We start from the raw sequence: 17,555 nt of genomic DNA, 5'->3' as shown, positions 1-17,555 counted from the left end.
AAAAAAAAAAAGCTACACCCAACAAGAAGACCTTAATATTACTTTTGCAGTGAAGCCTAGCTCTTGGGACGCAGGGCAATTTGAACCAGTGTATGATCTGAGGATTTTGAAAGTTTACAACCTGTTTGTCTTTCAACGGGACCAAATCCACAACATGATCTTGTCATTTTGTACGTTGTACTCCGAAATTTTTCTTCTGCTTCTTGGTAAGCCAATAATAAAGTTATAGTTTTGGCTCCTGGACTATGTTTCCATATGCATCTTTGAAGTTTGAGGATCAAAACAAAAAGTTGGCTTATTTGGGGCCAGCGTTTGTTTCTTAGGTGAGTTGGTGGAGTGCAATTGAGATCATGTTGGACCAGCATGGTTGTCGCACACGATGTAAACTTGATATTATCATATCTCTTTTTTATTTGGCGAAAAAAGAAAATTTTTTTGGAGTATCATCTCTAATTTTGAGTTAACCTCCTTGAAAATGGTACTTAGGTGACGAGGGGTAAATTTAATCACACAAACAAGACACAACAACACAGCAATCTTCACACACTTTAAACCTTGACCAAATACACATATGACTAGTCAACTGCTAGTCATGAACAATCACAATCAAGAGAACACACAGAGCATGCCACAATGTACCTGCAACCCTAGAAGTTTACTAGTGACAACCTAGGCACTCAGAAGGACCCGTCAATCTAGGCATCCCCTGTGCTAGCAACAACTATGGTGAAAGTGTGTGAAATCATCATTATCATGTAAACATCAAACAGCAGATAAAGATGACTAGTCAACCGCGAGAACCCAGATGACTAGTCAACTATCAAGAACACAAACCCAGAAAATTTACAGATAAGCAAACCAGAATTTGTTCACCCAGAAACCCACCATTGGGAAAAACTGGGGGTCATCAACCGACCAGGCAATCCATTAAGTAGAAAAAGATTCTTACAAAGAACACTAGCAAGCTCAAGAAATTCCTAGGTCTATTTAGGAAGATGAGCTATACCTCCTTTGTGCAATCTTCTTCTCCAACTTAGCAAAGCTTGAAGCTCAGTCCTTCATGGCAATGGCAGCTCCTTCTCCAGCTCGTTCATCCCATGGCACTAGCTTGCAAGCTCCAACACAAACCGAAACCAATTTGGATTCAAAGGAGAAAGACCAATTTCTTCAAGAAACTATACTCTTGAAGAAATCAATCTTGAATCTGACCTAGATATAAATGAAAGATGATTTAAGTAGCTAGATGCAGATTTCGGGTTTCAAAAGCAGTTTTTCAAAAAGATATTAATTGGAAAAACTCATAGATGAAATATTTGGTTTTCTCTTGAGGAAGAAGAAGAGAAAGATCGCAAGCCAATCTTTCCAAAACTTCCTCCCAAAAGAGACAACAGCCAAATGAGAAATCTCGTGGCTTTTAATGTCCAACGAATTCCTTAGGTCAGACAACCCACTTGGCAGCTGAGAGAGAGAAAGAATAAAAGGACAAAACAGTTTGTTATCCAGCTGGAAGCAAGGATGACTAGTCATCTGAGAAACGGATGACTAGTCATCATTTTATGAAGACTGTTTAATGTAATGATATGCAATGCTCAATACCTTTGTCAAATTGCTTGAGCCACCATAGAGCAGAGATTAGAGAAGAGCACCAATAAAAGTTTTCCCTAATCTAGACTTGAGCTTGATAAATTACATTACACATCCTATTACAAAGTTGTCAAGGGAAGCCAAAAGAAAATAGTAAAAACCATACATTAACACTCCTAAACACTTTTTTGCTTTTTAGGTGTATGTGTGGGTTTTAATTTTGAGGGCATTTGAGTTTATTTAATTGAGTTTTTGGTTATTTTTGAAAGTTTTTATAAAAACTAATATTTATGAAAATATAATAAAATTTTGGCTAGTTTTGATAAAAACTCTAGGTGATCAGAAGAACGCTCTCTGCTCTCTGTGATACCAAATATTTAAAAAAATGCATCTGTACACCCCTACATTGAAGAGCCCTAATTCGACTCCACTCCATAAACTTCATTTATTGTTTCAACGCTATTATTTCTACAACTATTATATTTAAAGCCAATCAGGTATCACCATGTGTAGTGAAACCCTAAACGTTCTCCTATCTTGGAAAGGAACCCTAGAATTAATACAAAAAAAAGATGTGAACATAAGAATAGGGCAAAGATGCTCACCCTTATTAACACAAGTCTATTATTAATGAGGAACCCTCGGACGGCAACATCGAGATCTCATACATTCTTGCCATTACCATCGTTTCCCTAAGCAAAAACACATCCTCTTGCGATCTAAATACTAAACCCTAGAATTAATATAGGAAAAATGTGCGAGCAAAAAGATAAAGTAACGGCGCTCACCCCTAAGGACGACATCGTGGTGGAGAGCTCGTGAGTGTATTGTCTCCATTGACAGTGGCCTGCAAAGCCGCTTCGTTCTCCTTAGCCATCGAAAAGCCCTAAACCCGAATGATGCTAGTAATCATCGATCTATCTTGAAATGAATTCCTAGAAAAATACACAAGAAATAGTTTCTCTAGCAAATCATAAACTCGGGCCTTGGTATTCTATCGAAACCCAGGAGGTAATTGCAACCCGATTGTAGCATAACAAGATCAACTTTGTTTTGTGAGACCTTGCAACCTTTGCATGGCTGCCACCCCCCAAGCAATCCACTGCCAAACCCCCGTCAAAACCTTGATTATTACTTGAATGAAAACAACAATAAGAAATAAGAATAATTATTGAATTACTTTGTGGAGCATAGAGAAAAAAGTGAACCTTCTATGGAAGAAGACGAAGAGGGTGATTTGGGTATTGAGACAGTGGGGTATCATGCCCACCCAAGTGTTTGATTTGAGGTGGTGGCTGAAGCTGTGTGGTGGGTACTTTGGCTTGGACTTCGTTGTTTTTTTCTTCTTCTTTTATTTTGTAGATTTGGGTGTTCCTTAGATCTATCCTGGATCCATACATTTTTAGGGACAGTCAATTGGTTTGGTCGACTTGGGTGGTTTTGCTGGAACTTTCATGGTTCATGGAGTCGACAAGCTAGCTGTGTGGATTTGATTTTCATTGTAGTTGCAGTTTTCTATTGTATTATTTTGCTTGTGAGAGTTAATGGTAGTTTGGCATTTGTAGTTGAGTGCTTAGGTGATGAGTGGTGTTCTTGCATGTTATGTCTAGGCTCTCAGTATCTTCAACGTATTCATTCTAGCCATGTGTGGCTACGTTAGGAGTTACATTGTTGATGTCGGTGTACTCCCCCTAGACTAACCTTTGATGGTTACTGTGCCACCATCTTTGTATTAACCTAAAATTTGGGTATCTGTATCCTAAAAATTGGGTATATTCCTTCAGGTTATGTATTAGGTGAATGATGATGGGTGATAGAATTCAAGCTTGTATAGAAATATAAGTAAAATCATGTAATTGCAATCTATTAAAATCATAAGTAAAATCATGTAATTGCAATCTATTAAAATCATAAGTAAAATCCTAAGTGAATTAAAATCATAAGTAAAATCATGTAATTGCAATCTAGTAAAATCATGAGTAAAATCATATAATTACAAATCCGGCTGACATCCATTACATTAAAATCATGCAATTACAATCTATTAAAATCTCAATTGAATACACCCCCCTCAAATTAGCTACAGGGATTTGTGATATTCTACTGATGGCATGGCTTGCCAAAAAGCTCTCCGACGTTTGGAAGTCCATTGCTGCGACTTCCCGCAGAAATCCCAGGTGTATACAGACTCCACCGCTTGGCGGCAAAGCGCATAGGTTCTACTGAACCTGAAACTAGCTTGGATAAGTTTTTAGCCTAATTTTTTTGGGTAATTGTAAGTCTTTATTGTTTAGGCCCCTCAATCTCAAGATCTCCTCCCATTAAATTAATAGGGAATGAGACATTTTTGTTTGAGTTATTGGTGTTTTTTTCATTTGTTACATGGATTAGGTCACAAGATTGCAGATAAAGCCCTCGCCGATTTTCTAGCAAAATCCGTCAGAGTTGGATGAGAGGTTAGTTTCTTTGACTTAGATTTTTATTATTTCTGCTTTTTGTTGATTAATTAAGTATTCTTTGTTTCTATTATGGGAGTTAATTATATGCTTTTGTTGTGCTATATGAGGAAGATAATGATGAGTACATTGAAGGGGTAACAGGAAGCCTGCAGGAGAAGATGCCATCTGTGTGATATTGATTTTTGATTCTCCCGGACTGATAACTCTCTACCTTGTTTTAGGATTTAAAGTGGGACAAAAACAAAACCCTAAAAGGGATTAAGTTTCAGGATTCTTCTACCTGACTGATTCCAATATCGTTCTGTACTTAATGATGCTTCTTATGTTCTGTACTTAATGATGATTCTTTTATCATATGTTGCCTTTCATTGAGATTTTGCTATCTGCATTTGAATGGTTCTCTCAGTTACACCGTCTGTCTGACTTTCGTTTTGATTATGCTAGCTTTGGTGTGCCTTGATTCCCCTGTTATTCACCTTTTCATTTTTGTAATGGTATGTGTCTGTATGGTTCCAGCCAAGAAAGCTTTTCGAATATCGTTTTAGGATTTAGATTAGGAAAAAAACAAAACCCTAAAAGGGACAAAAACAAATAGCCTTCTACCTTGTTTTAGGATTTAGATTAGGACAAAAACAAAACCCTAAAAGGGATTAAGTTTCAGGATTCTTCCACCTGACTGATTCCAATATCGTTCTGTACTTAATGATCCTTTTATGTTCTGTACTTAATGATGATTCTTTTATCATATGTTGTCTTTCATTGAGATTTTGCTATCTGCATTTGAATGGTTCTCTCAGTTACACCTTCTGTCCAACTTTCAGTTTAGATAATGTGCCAGCGTTCGTGTGCCTTGCTTCCCTTATTATTCACCTTTTCGTTTTTGTAATGCTATATGTCTGTATGGTTCCAGCCAAGAAAGCTTTTCGAATATCGTTTTAGGATTTAGATTAGGAAAAAATCAAAACCCTAAAAGGGACAAAAACAAATAACCCTCTACCTTGTTTTAGGATTTATATTAGGACAAAAACAAAACCCTAAAAGGGATTAAGTTTCAGGATTCTTCTTCCTGACTGATTCCAAAATCGTTATGTACTGAATGATCCTTCTTATGTTCTGTACGTAATGATGATTCTTTTATCATATGTTGCCTTGAGATTTTGCTATCTGCATTTGAATGGTTCTCTCAGTTAACCGTCTGTCCGACTTTCGCTTTGATTATGTGCTAGCTTTGGTGTGCCTTGCTTCCCTTGTTATTCACCTTTTCGTTTTTGTAATGCTATGTGTCTGTATGGTTCCAGCCAAGAAAGCTTTTCGAATATCGTTTTAGGATTTAGATGCTTAGTGACGACAAGGTGGGCGAGAAACTTATGTATTTCCTTTTGTATGTATCAACTCTTTTTGAGTTGGGTGCAAGTTTGTAGTCTATAGTTATGAGAGTTTAAAGGTGGTTGTAAGTTTGTACCTTGATGTGTACTGTATAAGCTTGATATTATCGCATGAGTTTCCCATCTGCTAGTGGCTGCACTCGTAGCAACTGTTACATTCGCAGCAGGTGTCACCGTGCACGGTGGTTATTACCAAGCATCGGATCGAAATGCCATGAGTAGCGCATCGAATATGTTACGGCCCGAGTAATGGACCAACTCCGGTTATGCAGTTCGACAAAAATACAGCTTTCAAATATTTTTATTTGTTCAATACGCTAGCCTTGTGTTTGTCCACGTATTCTGTCCTTATGCACCTTTTCATATTGACACTCCCTGAGGGAAAAGGGAGGTCCAAAAGGTTTCGGCGTTCTAATATATATACCACTATAATGTCTGTAGTTGCAATGATGATTGCATTCACTTCAGGCACCTATGCAGTCTTAGGTGATTCTCCAGAACTTGCCAAATCGGGTTTAATTGTTGTCGCCTATGCGTTCATTTTGTTAGTTTATGTTCAATTTGCTTTTGTTCCCATAAACCTATATAAACTTACCCGCTTGTTTACGATGATAAAAAGTAGACGTCACATCGATTGGGACTAGTCGGTGGCCTCCCTTCCCTTCCAACCTTGGTCCATTCTTCTCCTCTCCTTACCTTTCCCTTCCCTTGGGCTTCTATTAGCTTTTGGATGGCTTGTATTGCTTGGTAGTTTTTTCTGGATTTGTGTGGTTGCTTTTGTTTGCTATGCGTGTCTTCATTTTGCAGATTTGGAGTTCCTGCCTTTTGTTTTCTACTTGGTGACGAACAAGGTGGGAGAGCAACTTATGTATTTCCTTTTGTGTGTATCAACTCTTTTTGAGTTTAGTGCAAGTTTGTAGTCTACAGTAACGAGAGTTTAAAGGTGGTTGTAAGTTTGTGCCTTGATGTGTATTGTATATGCTTAATATTATTGTATGAGTTTGTGCATTAGAATTGGTTTGTTACTAACTTAAGTTTATTATTTTATTTCAATTTATTGTGACCAATTTATCAACTTAAATAGCTAATTCTTTTGGATTGAATGATGACAACACTGAAATTTTAAAAACAGTTCAAGATTAAGTTTACTATTGTTTATTTTCTGACCACAAACTATTTATAACCGATTAGATGAGTCCTCCTTCACTGCTAATTTCTTCTCAAATGTGTGGGCAGCTTTAGGAGGTTCAAGGCCCTTGCCTAGCTGCTTCCTCTCTCAGCTGCAAGCTATTGTGAACTGTTGTTTTTCTTTTTAACACAAATGACAGGTTACTGACACGATTGTTATCGTTAATGGAAAGTTAGGGTTTAGGGTTTATTGAACCCTAATAGAAAGTTACGTATTTTTACTACAAAACCTTTGTTCATTCGAAAATTATATATTACTAAGTATTTTCACTACATGCATACAATTTATGTCGAAGACCAGTGGTTCTATAGTTGTCTAACTACGAGAAAATCTCATGTGCTTGCTTGTAAGTTGCATGCACGGAATTGCTGCCGTCCCCTTTGTAAGCACCTTGGCATGCCGGTTACATGTCTGCCAATTGGCTTTCTGATTATACTAGCCCTTTGGCATATGCTCACACATGTGCCAATTGGTTTTCTTTTTTCCTTTTTATTTTATTTTTAGAATTAAGAAAAGATAGTATGAGTAGTTATGTTCCATAAAAGTAGAACCTATTATTTGATTTTAATTTTTTTTAATATGAAAAAATGTGAATTTACCATATTATCCTCATCTAATTAATAATTTTAATTCTTAATGTTTAAAATGAACCAAGGGCATTTTCTGGTATTTTGAATGTTTCACCAATCTTTACCTTTTGCTTCATATATATAGATAACAAGTACATTATACATACATTATACATACCTACCTTCATCTCATCATAGTCATACAATTATGTAACAAAATTGCGGTTTCATGCACTTAAAATGTTCAAATATTTTGTACAAAGTATTTCCTTTATCTTATAGATAGTTATTTATATCCTTGACTTTGGTACTGTTTTAAGGGCAAACCATTCGTGATCAGTGCCGGAGGTAGACTGTAACATATTTTGTGGGGGGGGAAGAGTGCAATAAGCATAACTTTTCTAATTTTTTTGGACTACTACATATATTTAGATGGTAAATAATAAGGAGTATATGGGAACCTGAGGCTTGCACCTAGCTCCACCCCTGTTCGTGGTGGTTGCAAGTAAATTTATTCCTCTATGGATCGAATACAATTGTCCTAACTTGGATAAGTGCATGTCCAAAACCTAGTGCAACCTAGATGCCAAAAGATGGATGGATACCCTAACAAGATGTATCAGAGCCTATGGGTTGGCAATAGTCTTGATATGGGTTTGGAGAGTTGCAATGCCAATTATTTCTTAGAGACGATGGAAAGTTGGTTCAAGTTGGGCACACAGTGGATAAGTGGCTATACGTACATAATTGAGTATATTAAGTGGGAAAGTCCTTGAGTTGTAAGTAGACCTTCCAATGGCTGTGATTTTCCAGCATTAACGATTAGGATATATGATCTTTAATTAGAAATTTGATCTTCCATTATGAACAAGCTCTATATTTTCAATCATGCAATTGCTAAATTTAGTTTCTAAGTATTATACACAGCTAATGTAAGATAATCAAAAGATGTTGCTGATGCAATCGAAGTGAATGAGAGCTCTCGAAGGTTGGTCTAGAAACCCTGACATCCTCATGATAGATATACAAAGGCATTGGCAAGAGAGCCAAGAAATCCATATAATAATCATTGCATGGAAGGCTCTAAATTGGAAGTAGATATTCGATCATCAGCAATCTCCAGTGAGTAATATATATCGTGAAATTTCAAAGTCTAACATGTGGACAATCAAGGATTAAAATATCGGCCGTGCAGATAATATCGGGCCTCCAATTTACAGATATTTCGGGGGATATATCGTTATCGTTTTAGGTATCGGGAAAAAATCAACAAAAAAGACAGATATAGGCATTGAAACACATAATCTTGGTGAAAAACTTTCATAGATGTTATATACATTATCAATGAAGGTATTGAACAAATAAAACTGAAAATTTACTAATAATAAGACATACATTGATGAAATATAAGTGGTATGTAATGCGAATTAATGAAAAATTTGAAAATAAAATTTTGATTAGAATGAATAAACCATGCATAAATCCATAGTTTGTTTAAACATTAGATTACAATTTAGATAAGTGTCCACCTACATAAATGAAGAGCTCCTATGAGGTTCAAACAATGAGGAACAACCATCCAGATTCATACAATAGTCATACCAAGTCATGTAACCCGAGCAATTTGTAAGCCATGTTAGAACATGGGGCACATAAGTCTCTCTCGAGCTCCCTACTGTCCTCCCATATATGGGATAGTTAGGATTAACACAACTAGTAGGTCCATAATCTGTTTCATCATCTTGAGCTCCATAACTAGTTCCACTATAATCAGACATGACATAACCATAGCCATCATAAGATTCATTTGAGTTAGTACTAGGTCTAGTTTCTATGCTCATAAATCCAAAACTGTTCCCCATGTCCTCTTCAGGATGGATTGAAGATATGTGGCCAGTGGACTGTGCATAGATTCTTCATATTAATAAATTATAGGGTCTGGGCAAGGATTAGCAATTTTTGGGTTTCAATTTGCTTCAATTGCCTTCAAAACTTCTGAATTTTTTTTGGGTTCTGTTATGGGTATCGGGAAATATCGGGGATATTGGCAAAATATCGGAAATATCGCACTTATCGGGGGATATATCGTCGATACAGGGGAAGATATGGCCTTACCCCCCAGTATCGGTGTCGATAGTTGAAAATACCGATATATCGGCAGATATATCGGTGTATCGGCCGATATTTCAATCCTTGTGGACAATTAATTGGATGACATGGAGCATTTGTGACATGGACTTCACAACGTGAGAAAACCTGCTTTGATATATCATGAAGAAAATTGAGGTTCCACTTCAAAACCAATTTGCAATGGGCATTCTATATACTCTTTGAACTTGATCATCAGTATTGAAATGGGATTATAAAAACAAAAAAAACAAAAAAAAAGACATGTGCATGCTTTTCTTTGCCGCTTCTTCCTTTCGACCTTGATTGGGTAAAAAGTCGGTGCAAAAGCCGTCAATATTTTACCTGCACATGAAATACAGTGATATAATTACCAACAAAGAAGAAAACTAAGTAGATAAACTGAAAGTATATCTAGATGAGAAAATGTCAGTCTAAAAACAAAATAAAATGTCATCCTTTGATAAGGTACATTATTAATTATTTTCATTATGCCAATTGTCATCATTTGAAGAGAATGTATCTTATTATTCACCTTATAAGTAAGTCCCGGAGCTCTTTAATGCTTGAAAGTCAATTGATGCTGGGAGCTTGTGTTACAATCATAGATTGTAACTTCAGCTCCCGTTCGACTTTCAACCCCATTGGCAAATCCATAACTCAAGTATGGCAGGAGATGTTCTGTTGACACCGTGACTAACTGAGCAACTAGCTAAGAGAGATCAGCCACGTGCCATGCTTTGAGAGGTCATCACCTTAGCCAAAAAAGTCTTGCCACAAGTCACAACTAGGGGTAATGTCAAGAGTTCCACATTGGAAGACTACAAGAGGTGGAGACTCCCCCTCACCTATAAAAGGGTCTTGAGTCTTGGGTATTGAATTCTTGGGCTTTGTACCTTAGGCCTCGGGCCTTCTTCCCTTTATCTTTGGGTCTAATCCCCTTGTACAAATGTAAACAAATATTATCATAATGAGAACATCTCCTTCTCCGTGGGCGTAGTTCATCATTCGGGTGAATCCGCGTATACCTTGTCTTCTATATGCTTATTTACTTTACTTACGCTGAATGTCACTGACTACCGAAGGCAATAACTTGCCGAAGGCACATACACATGCTGAAGGCCCACGTCTTCATCCCCCACTCCACATCTATCTAAGTTGATACCCATTTTTGGCGGCAATAGTTTGGTGTCGTCTGTGGGAAGTCGACACAAGAAGCTTCCATTGTTCTTCCCTTCCTTCAATGCCCTTCGGCACCCTTTCAGGCATCACCTTTTAGCTTACCGTTTAGCACCATCTGTGCTGAAGTCACCATGGGGTCTCAAGGCACCAATATGCCCAAGATACGTACTTGCTGAAGCAACCCACCCTTCAGTCATTTTGAAGAGTCTCAATTTGTGGGTGGCCAAATATTCCAAATGCGCCAATGATGTCACCATGCATGGCTTGCACATGGCCAAGGAAAAAATTGCTCCAATATGAAGGATGCCCACGTGCATCCTCACCACAAGATAAGATTTCTATTACATATGAATATTGTATACAAGCATATAAATAATTCATTGCACAATCTTATTCAACAATATGAATAGGGATATTTGTTGAAATGTCACCTGAACTTATACCTTAGTTTCAATTTGTCACCTGAAAAAATAATTTAAGTGAAATGTCACCTGAATTTTTCAAAATCCATGATTCGTCACCTGAGTTTAACATCAACTGATTTTCCATCTATTTTCAAGGGTATTTTAGTCTTTTCATTTTCAATGATATTTTAAAAATGGAAAAAATTATTATTAAAAACATAAAGCTTAAATGTAAAAATGGATGGGGATTAAATGTGAAAAGATATATAATTTTTATAATTTTCAAGGGTCTTTTCATAATTTTTTTATATTGATTTTTCCATTTTTAAAATACTCTTGAAAATAAAAAGACTAAAATACCTTTGAAAATAGTTGGAAAATTGGATGATGTTAAAGTGAGGTGACAAATCATGGATTTTGAAAAATTCAGGTGACATTCACTTTAATTTTTTTTTCAGGTGACAAATTAAAATTAAGGTATAAGTTCATGTGACATTTCAATGAATATCCCATATGAATATTAATGTATATTAATAATAGAAGCTTATGATATGCTTCAGAACTGAATCCATACGGTCAATCGGTGGGCCAATATGGTAATTAATGTGCATGTGGGCAGAAGATCCAATTAGAGCCCGCATGCCGATGCACACAGGGACGCTAAGGAGGCCACCAAGCCATCCAAATCCAAAATATGCGAGCGCCATACGACACTTCAACATCCAAACCAATCAATTGGCTAAGCCAAACAACAACCATGTGCTTCAGAATCAGAAAACCAGAAAAGCAATACGGATCAATCGGCACCCAGTGCTCATCTCTAATCATTTAGCTACAGCCAATGGCTTTCAAAAGTCATATCCACCTCCAAAATTCTGCCTAGTATCATACATCAGCCCTTATTAACCAAACTTACAAGGGAACTTGCCTCCTACAAAAGCTTCACAAGGCCTGAAGAAGTTTGTGTACATGCCTATTATTCGGCACCCTATGCCAAGAATTTTATCAAGCCACCCAATATCCAATTGGGCAACAACACAACACAACTGTCCTCTTACCATTCGGCTGAAGCATCTCCAAAATGATGCCACACGCATCATCTGCAAGAGATTCAGTGAGCTGCTGCCAAAACCCATCTACCTGCACTTAACACCAAATATAGAAGATATATATTTGTCAAAGTAGCCCACTTTGAAGAGTAGAAGTGGGGACTCAAGCTTTTTCTATAAAAGTCTTTGATGCGTGCGATGCCTTCGGTGCAGGTGCAATGCCTTTGGCACCTGCCTCTCTTATGGGTGCGATACCTTGGCATCCTCCCATCGTTCGGTACACCGGTATGCGAGATGCCTTCGGTACCCCGCTTTGCATGGAGCAACTACCGTTCAACCCAAATGTGGCTGTCACGTGGCATGGCAAAAGGAGCAGACACTTCCTTTTATCTTTGTCCATTATCACCTAAAACAACTAAAATAATGCATGCACCATTATTATATTTATGAAGGTGTTGACTCACAACAAGTGCATCCTACCACCCCATTATTATATTTCCTCGTCTTTTACATGCCTTTCACCATTTTGGAGAATGCATGTCTACAACAAATGAGCTCCATGTTGCTGAAGGCACTGAACAAGCTGGATCTCTATTTGTCACCGAGCAGAGGACTTAAGGCACCCAAGGATCTTGAAAGCTTAAAATTACGAGCAGCGGCTATGTGACTACCTTGACCATCCTTAGTCAGATTTTGCCTCCAAATTACAGATCGGCACCTCTGCCTTAATCTCATGCATCACACTCCATCAAATTCCAGAACATTTGCAACAGCACCAAAAATGCAAATTGATTCAAGGCACCATGTCTTTAATCCAGAGTATAACAAACGGCACCTAAGCACATGTCAAAGACAATTACTGATCGGCACCCATGTCAGTAATTCCTTCAAGACACTTAGAGATCCAAGTCCAGAATAGATTCATCATCAACAAACCCAGTTATTGTTCGGCACCTCATACGGCTCCAAGTGAGACCACCGCTTTTCACCAAAGCAAAATGGCATAGGGACACTGATTGGTCAAGCCACTATGAAGGACTACCTCCGTCTCGGCACCCAATTGTTCGGAAGCCTCAAATTCAAGAATTATCTCACATTTGAAGCAAAATACCATACCCACCTATCTGTCATACACCTAAAAAATTTATCACAGCACCCATAGGACCCAACCGGCACCTATTCTAAGTGGAGATTTAATCATACTGCTTCCAAAGCTATCTACCATATGAAACTTCATGTCCATAACAGCTCTCAGGCTCTCACTCTGTCAAACTCAACTGAAGGAATCATCGGCCATCACTCTTATAGAAGCCTCATTCTTTCCGAATCTGTCATGCCACAACCACAAATAGCTATGTTCTTTGCACCCATTGACCTTACAGATCGGTAAGGCAATGAAGGAACGTGAAGGAGAACCCCAAACCATCTATTCTTCATCTGATATGGGACAACCCCCAAGCAATCCTATTTCTTTTCGGCTTGGTAGGCCGATTGAAGGAGTTTTTGGTCCTTCTTTAATTGAGTGTGGGGCGTGCCACACTAAGCCACAAATTTTGGCTTGAATGGAATGTGAGCAGATGGATATGTTGCGTTCGAGATTTGACATTAATCAGACGATTGTTCGGTCGAGTAAGGAACCTTCTCACGGCCTAGGTTCTTTCACTACCTTGGGGTCAAGGCTTTATGTGAGCGACCAAATGATATGGAGTGGGTGGAGATAATGATTGAAAGTGAAATGTAATGAAACGAAGAACACGTGCGTAAAGGTGCTTGAATTTAAATATAATTGAAAGACAAGTGCAAAAAGTAAAGTGTGTAAGATAAATAATTTAAAGACGAGTGCATAAAGTAAAGTGCATAAAATAAAGAGCATAAAGATGAGTGCGTAAAATAAAGAATGTAAAAACGAGTGCATAATGGAAATTGTGTAAATTAAATAATTGAAATTCGAGTGCTTGAAGTAAAGTGCAAAAAGTAAGTGCAAAAAGTAAACTAGATTACGAAGAACACTAAAGATTAAGCGAAGACATGAATTGAAAGAACTGCAGTTAAAATAAAATTGAAAAACAAGAACAAGAATGTAAAGGCATAATTGAAATCTATGGAAACTGGAGTGGAAAAAATAAGAACTAGGCTATGGCTACATTATGCTACTCCTACTCCTATGATAGAAATTGAAGAGAATGTAAAATCACAAGTTGTGTGTTGTGTCGAGGCTCCTTTCTCTCTTCCATAAGCTTGGTATTTATAGGGGCTTCGGTGTGTCTCAATTTGGTCAGTCGTTAATTGGCCTTCAAATCAATCATAATTGCTCCAGAATATCTTCAATCCCTTGTCTCATGCATATGATTTAATGTGAATAATAATATTTCATTTGATTTTCCTTCCATCTTGAGCTCTCCCACAATAACTTCAGTTGACTATCAAGCTGGCATAATTCCTTCTATATTTGAATTGTAACCTATGAGAAAATCATCATACGGATTATCTCTCTCCTTATTTAAGCATTGGCTAATTTTATGTCTTCAGCTGCTTTTAGTCTTTTGATCGTATCTACTTTCGGCCACTTTTAGTCTTTCGACCGTATCTATACTTTCAGCCGCATATAGTCTTTCAACTACTTTTATGCTCCCAACCATATTGATGTGTTCAGCCAGATTGGTGTATTCCACCACATGTACATATTCTGCCACATTTATGATTTTGGGCTTCTATCCGACCTTATTGATTAGGCCCTCTGAAATATAGCTTGGGCTCACTATTAGTTTAATTGTTAGATCTCGGGCTGACCCGGTCAAATTTCAACCAGGCCCAAACAAAGCCCTAATAGATCAGCAATCCGCCATACCGATTGGCATCTTCATTGCTGAAATAATATGAAGCCCCACATCACTAAAACAACGGCTATCTCCCTCAGCAACACAGCACCCTCGTTGCTTTGTACCAAGTATACCGATCGGGAAGACAATGACAAATCGTGAAGTAGGGCACCCAAAAAACCTCCTGCGATCGGTGACGAACGACAATTTCTTCGTCCTTGTCATTATGCACCAATCATCTACCGATGGGCTAGGCATTTTCCAACAGGGGACTTCACGTGTGTAGATCCACACCACTTATTTCTAAGGTAGAATACCAAACAAGGTGTGCGAATCTTCCTACATTCACTCTACGACAATAGGCTTCAGAAAAATGTCCACCTTCTCAAACCCATAAACTAATATTCATGGGTCTACCAAAATTAAAAATTCAGAAGATGCATTTTTAAAAAAGAAAGCATGGAGGACTTCTTCAACCCAAGTTTTCTCTCAAGTTTCTAGTAGGCAATTATGGGCCCACTTGAATTTGCAAATGGTTCTGGAACTCAACCAAATAAATTGATGCTCACTTATCTTGTGGGCCTCCATTGACTGAGCATTTGCTGAATTAAAAAAAAAAAAATAAAGATAGAAAAGGAAGAGCATAGGGACAAACCGATGGGTTCCTGCTCTCACATACCAAGGAATGCGACATGCCTTCAGCATGATCGACTTTGACTTTCAATTAGTCTCAATATGGCCTTTGGCATATATATCAACATACCTTCGGCAACCCGTGCCCTTCTGTACCTTGCCAAGTTTCATGTCCTTTGGTAATTTTTCCTGCGACAAGCAAGTTTTATGCAAATGCCTTTGGCACCTTGCCAAGTTTGATGCCTTTTGGCAATTTTCTTTGAGACACACAAGTTTTATGTAAGCGCCTTCAGCATCCCATGCCCTTCAGCATTTTATATTGTAACATGTAAGCTTTGCGCCTTTGGCACCCGAGTGCCTAGGCACATGCCTTGCAACATGCAAGCTTTAGGCCTTCGACACATTGCCTTGTGACATGCAAGCTTTACATCTTCAGCACATTTGCACCTATGCACATTGTCTTGCAACATGCAAGCCTTTAGCTTTTGGCACCTATGTGCTTTTCAACACATTTTCTTGCGACATGGAAGTCTTGTACCTTCGACATCCCCTGCCCTTCGATGTACTATGATGCCCTTCAGCACCCTTGCATAAAAAATTGGGGACTTGCAAACCACTTGGGTTTTTGTTGCAAGTTCCCTCCCTCCAATGATCTTCTTATCTGGGGACTTAGGGGTGGGTAGTGCACTATACACCTTGGAAGATGAACTACGGTGTTGCTCGGCTAGTGCACTTAAAAATTACAAATCCCCAAGCAAGAAGTATCTTCTTACTCGTGAACTTGGGAGACTACTATTGACACCGTGACTAATCGAGAGCAACTATATAAGAAAGATCAACCACATGCGATGCTTTGAGAGGTCATCACCTTAGCCAAAGAAGCCTTGCCACAAGTCACAACTAGGGGTAATGTCAAGAGTCCCACATTGGAAGACTACAAGAGGTGAAGACTCCCTCTCACCTATAAAAGGGTCTTGAGTCTTGGTTCTTGGATTCTTGGGCTTTGTACCTTAGGCCTCGGGCCTTCTTCCCTTTATCTTTGGGTATAATCCCCTTGTACAAATGTAAACAAATATTATCATAATGAGAACATCCTTCTCCGTGGACGTAGCTCATCATTCGGGTGAATCACGTATACGTTGTCTTCTACACGCTTATTTACTTTACTTACGCTGAATGTCATTGACTACCGAAGGCAATTGCTTGCCGAAAGCACATACACATGCTAAAGGCCCACGTCTTCACACATCATTCACCACTCCACATTTATCTAAATTGATACCCATTTTTGGCTTCAACATGTTCCTTAAAGCCTGCTAACCTGCTCGATTGAGTTCTGTCCAACATCTCTTTTCTGCGTCTGCTTGATTTTCCAGGGACCCAAAAGTGAAATATGATTAAATTAATGCATGAGACTCATACAAAACCAGAGAGAAATGACATCAGAAAATGAGAATCAACACTGAGAACCCAAAGCTACAAAAATTTCAAACCTTTGAAAATAGCAAAAAGATCTCTCGATTCGTTTATCAGAATTTTTTTTCCTCTATTTCTCACCAAACAGAAGGGTTAAATAATTTTATCAAAATTATGGGTTTCTTTTCTTCATCATCTCTGAGCAAGTTTTAAATCAACCAAAGGAATCGTAGCATGTGAAACAGAAATATTGCCAAACTAGAAAGCACACTCAATAGTAGGGAAAGGAGAGTAGAAAAAAAGGAATTAATTACCTTATGGGGGAACACAATAATTTAAATGGTAAATCAACAATTCGATAAGCTCTCAACAGATTTCGAGATACAAAGTCATCTTTTGTTTGTTTTTTTATTTGAAAACCTAAGGATGGAAACATCTTCCTCCATTACTTTCTAACTCACTTTTGATTCCCCTATAGCATGAAATCCAGGAGAAGCACGAGATAGAAGAAACAAGAAATGCGAATACACAAGAAAAGACCTACAATATTTCTATGGAGGATGGGGAGTGTAGTCTCAAGTCCTTGTTTATAACGTTGAGAAGAAAATTCTAGTGGTTGACTGACTGTCATTGTCTCCATATCCTTCTAGCAAAATTTTTACCAAATAGTTTCTATATCAAGGTTGACAAATTAAGGGGGTTGTATTCAAGGGTTTTTTAAAAGACTATTTTGGGATAA

The sequence above is a fragment of the Prunus mume genome, linkage group LG8 (assembly GCF_029339155.1).
Source record: "Prunus mume cultivar Tortuosa linkage group LG8, ASM2933915v1, whole genome shotgun sequence".
In the NCBI taxonomy this organism is placed as follows: domain Eukaryota; kingdom Viridiplantae; phylum Streptophyta; class Magnoliopsida; order Rosales; family Rosaceae; genus Prunus; species Prunus mume.
Note: the sequence above shows the minus strand (reverse complement) of the source record.